At 40.3% G+C, this 5,000-nt stretch overlaps 1 pseudogene; it reads right to left on the bottom strand.

Moving 5' to 3' along the window:
* Nucleotides 1-5,000, bottom strand: part of LOC138016720 (endothelin-converting enzyme homolog) — a 27,408-nt pseudogene that overhangs the window by 14,174 nt on the left and 8,234 nt on the right.

A 5,000-nucleotide genomic window follows, 5' to 3' on the forward strand; every position in this document is an offset into this window, starting at 1 on the left:
AGTTGACCTTGCTTTGATACAAACGTCATTCCTTTTCTTATGTAAATCATGTTGTTGTAATGCTAACGAGTTTTCCTATTTATGTAAGAAAAGCGGTGGAGTTTGTATCGAAACAAGGTAAATTTATGTGCTAATGAGACTCACCAGCCTCGCTCTCAAGCAACCTTTCTTTTGCATTTTATCCATGCAAACGAGGCTAGTGAGGCTAATTAACACATAAACAAAAGAATATTTTTTTGGCCGCCATTTATGCATTCATTGAATGTTGTGCCATTTCGTACAAAAACGAGTGCTTTCTGGCTACCTGTTCCAATCCAAAAGCTTAAGATCAAAATCCTCGCTCATACAACTTAGTAAGATGACAGTTTTTAAAAGATTTTGCCAGACTGAGTACATTGCCATCGAAGTAAATGACGCCAGTACCTTGTCCATGACCGCCATTTTGGTGATGTTGTCCATCCATGGAATTGAATTCACGTTATCTTTGAACGCGTTGCGAACCTCTACTATCATGTCCTGTGCCTGGAATAAAAGAGAGTGCGTCTATCACTTCTAATTAGGATAGGAGAAATACCGTCTAGATAATAAGCCATTGGCCTCATTCGCGCGGCGACCATATTGGCCATAGACATAGAGGATATTACATGGCCGCGCGGGGATACGAATTTTATCTTCGAGTGCTGAAAGTATCGGTGGAGCAAAACATTGGTTTTCAATCCCTCGGGACTGAACATGGCCGTCGTGTGATTAAGTCCCATACCTGCAGAAACATTATTTTCTGGTACAGCTACTCCCGCTGAACATTTTTACAACTGAATTAGACCTTACACGTAATGACAACACTTCTTGAGGTTGCGCTTTTTAGGGTAAAATCCAAATCCGCATTTCTGAATCCAGAAATGGATTTGCGGTTTTTTTTTATGAAATCCAATCCATAAAATCTACCGGGTCCCCAGTTTTCAACCGATGATGAATATTTCAGAGCTATCAGCCGGAAAATTCACTATCCAGTGGATAAGTCAAAGCGAAACCAATTGCGCTATCCTGATGGATAGTGACCTGATGGATTCTTCAAAAAAATCTAAATCCGAATTTTTGATATTCATTTTTCCTTTTTTGGGGGGGAGGGGGGGGGGGGGTTGGGAGGGTAAAAATCTGAAAAAAGTATTCTTGACAAGCGGTTTTCGGTGCAAAAAAAGTACACAACAGTTACCGTACATAACCGATAAATCGAACTTTTTTGTTGACATCATTTTTTCTCCTGGTCGAAAAAAGGTTTTTGTGCAAACAGCAACTGTTAGCACCTCTCCTACAGCTTAACAGTTTAACTTCGCAGGGATGACTTGAACCAACGAGATTCCCACTCAGATAAATCATTATTTAAACAGAAATATTTCAACGTTCACGAAGTCTTCATTAGTCAGTCGCGTAGTTTGTTTCACTAACGGTCAAGTAATTGTAAACGAAATGACCATTTAAGGATTGGGGCCTGGACGAAAATAGTCGAGAGGTTTACAATGGCGTGACCGATAGTGAATCAACCACTCGACTGATGAAGACGTTGTGATAACGTCGAAATTCTTGATTTGTACCCACATGATACGGCGGCCATGTTGGATGGCAATACAGTACAACTTATTTTCCGCAGATCTTGCATAATATTAAATTTTAGTTCCCAGCGGAGAGACAGGTTATTCTTCTTGCCATCCAACATGGCCGACGTGACGTGAGATAGAAACCATAAATATTGCTGTTTTCTGTGATTCCATGTTGCCGTGCGTCTGTTACGCAATAGATCACAGAAGACGTCAAAATGTAGTAAGAACATCATCACTTTTTTGTTCTTACCACACTTTACGTCATCTGTGATCTATTACTGAAGAGACGCACGCCAAAATGGAGTCAATGGGCCCTTTGCAGCTGGAGATCATATGGTACAACACAAAGCAACTGAATTAAAATTGTCTTTGTTTTAGATGCCTCAGTGGACAATTTGTCCTCCAGAATGGCGGTTTTTGTAACATGTGATCGCCAGCTATTTGTTTTATATAATAAAGACATTAAAAGTTTCTTATGATGACGTCAGCTATAGGTCTGTCCTCTAATAGATCATAGGTGAGAACCAACCAAGATGCGTGCATTATTGAGCTTATTATATGATTAATTATTGATTGCCCTAAGTCGAAAATTTTTTTGGTCTATGTTATGCTTCCAGAGCAGGAAAACAATCTTTTCGATCGAATAATTCGCAGAAATGGTTTCGTCGCCTGTTTTTATCGATTGTAGAGTTACTTGTTTTTTTCTGTCGAATTTTCAGTTGAATCCATGAACCCTTAGTACTCCTTGTAGCAGAATTCTTCCACAAAGTTACCGCCAATTTTGAAATTGAACTCAATGCATGGGTTGACTTAAAAATTCAAGCTCCAAACCCTAACCAATTAGGGTTAGTGTTAGGGTTAGGGTTTGGAAACAGGGATGTGGATCGATCCACTCGATCCACATCGGCCGTCGCAGAACCGCTATTTAATTGTATTTATCACTCAGAGTGATTATTTGAAGTACTTTTTTTTGTACGAACGGAGGAGTCAAGTGTTGTTAGGGGAGCCGAGGAACGATGAAAGGAAGAGGGGAAGGCCTCATATGTGAATCAATTAAACAAAGACATTGGTCTCACTCCAGAAGAAATGAAAGCCATCTTGGATGATCGTTACGAGTAGAGAAAGCTTGTCCATTTATTAATGATGCACGGGCGTGCTTAATTTAATTGAAACAGGACAGAAGTCGGATTTTTTTAAGGCATAAAAGTTTATTTTGAAGAAACTATTACCTGTCATCCAACTCTGCGATCTGTGCTAGAAGAGATCATAATTTACATGCTAATGTATATTTGCATATCAAATACATACCACACAGCGCCCGAGGAGGAAAATTTACAAATGTCTATTTTGCAGCTCCTAATTCTCTTCTAAAAGGCTGTAGCGTAAAACGTTTTTCCCGGGCTACTTACCATCTTTTTACTTTCTTTGCTAAAATGGTGTTCCACGTAAGCTGAGCCCAGAATGTCTCCAAGTAATTCATTGGTAAATGTCACACACGTCTTCCAGCGCTTCTTTTGGCCCTTAGATCCTAAGACTCTTTCACGATACTTTGTTCGTGCATTGCGATACGGCTTAGATAAGAACGATACTTCGTCCTGAATGACGTTCCACACTATGTAGTTCGCAAGTGTCCTGAAAACAAACAAAGAAGAAAAACGACTTCATTCAGTGACTTCCTAAATTTGAAAATATGAAATCCTTTTAAGAATCAAACAAATTTCTCTGCAGAAACAGTGACGGTTTTAGGAGTTAATGGTGAATATTTTATGCATTCCGTTCTACTGTGGAAATGAATATAACTCCACGATATTTACATCGTTTCGAGATTACTCGAAGTTTCTTAGGGTGAGGATTGTGTAGCAACAATCTAGTAATTAAATCGGCGTGAATGAAGAGTGCTCGCTCATGTCTTCCATATACCTGTAACCTCATTTGTGCTTATTTCACGTTCTTCCTCAACATAGACTAGAATGGTAAAGATATGAGCCAAAATTAAAATACACGAGTACAGCGCGCAGAGCCATTGCCTTTTTCATGCTCGAGAGACCTATAGTCGTTTTCGTCGACTTCATCCATAAGCGATTGATTTCCTTCTCTCCATGTTTGGTTCATGGATATCCAAACCACAATCGGCCTTTTTTTAAAAGTGAGTCCAAGTACGAAGTCTTAAGGCCCGTTTAAACGGTTTCAACATTGGACCAACATTCGTTTAACAATTAAACGTTGAACGGAGGTTGGGCAAATGTTGGTCGCAAAAACAAAGTTGTGCGGAGGCCGTTCAAACGGTTCCAACATTGCACCAACAAAAGAACCAACACTTTCGCGAAATTTGATTGCGAGGAATTAAGAACTAGAAACCGGACTCTCTCGTCCAGATAAACTACGCCATATTGACTTTTCGGTCCGATGTAAGCATGCGTGTGTTCTACCACTGTTGAACAAAGTGTTCAAACGGCTTCAAAACCATTCAACATGTTCTAGAACAAAGGAAAAGTTGAATCGATGTTAAATGAAAGTTTAAACCTAAACCGATTTAAATTTAATTCAACACGCTTTCAACAAGCTTTCAACATTTTTTACGCTTTCAACAATGTTGGACGACCTGTTCAAACGCACCGTACATTTGGTTCGACAAAATTTTGTATGCATGTTGAAGCAAACGTTGAAACCGTTTAAAACGGGCCTTAATTCTTGCAAAGGTAGCAAAGTAACCTTGATGTCACCTGCAAGAAAGGATGACGGGAGAGAACAAATCCCCATGCCCTATGATAGTTCAATCGTTTGAATCAATCAGGATAGGAAGTCGGCGTGGTCCATTAGTTAGGGCGTTGGGTTTGCATCCGGCCGCCCCGGGTTCTAATCTCGTTCTGGTTGTCCGGGATTCAACTCTATCTCACTTTGTAAATAGCCCACTGGTTGCCTCCTGCCAGTTGGCGTTCTTAATCATGTTTCTGTTAATTTTGAATTGTTACTTTCAGATTATTGAAAGTGGGTGCCTGTGAACTAGCTTGACAGCTGAGTGCACCTCCAATGTAAACAAAGCATCTTCATTTAATCTTAAGTTTCACGCCATGCTGTGAAAGTTATTTTCGTCTCCTAAGTGAAATTGTAATTGTCATTTGTTTACCCACGGAACACCTTAAAGAGCGCTCAGGAGCTCGTTCGACATGTGTCCGTGAATTCGGGATCGAATCGGAATTTGGCAGTGTTATTTTTTTTTTCCTGGAGAGGGTTAAACCGGAGTACCCCTTGAAAAACCTCTCAGAGCAAGGACAGCACCGACAAGAAACTCAACCCACATCTGACGCTAAGACCGGGAATCGAACCTGGGCCACATTCCTGGGAGACGAGTGGTCTCACCACTGCTCCCAACATGATCGCGCAGCCAATGATTACCAATCA

This window comes from Montipora capricornis, chromosome 9, assembly GCF_036669925.1.
Source record: "Montipora capricornis isolate CH-2021 chromosome 9, ASM3666992v2, whole genome shotgun sequence".
Taxonomy (NCBI): Eukaryota; Metazoa; Cnidaria; class Anthozoa; order Scleractinia; family Acroporidae; genus Montipora; species Montipora capricornis.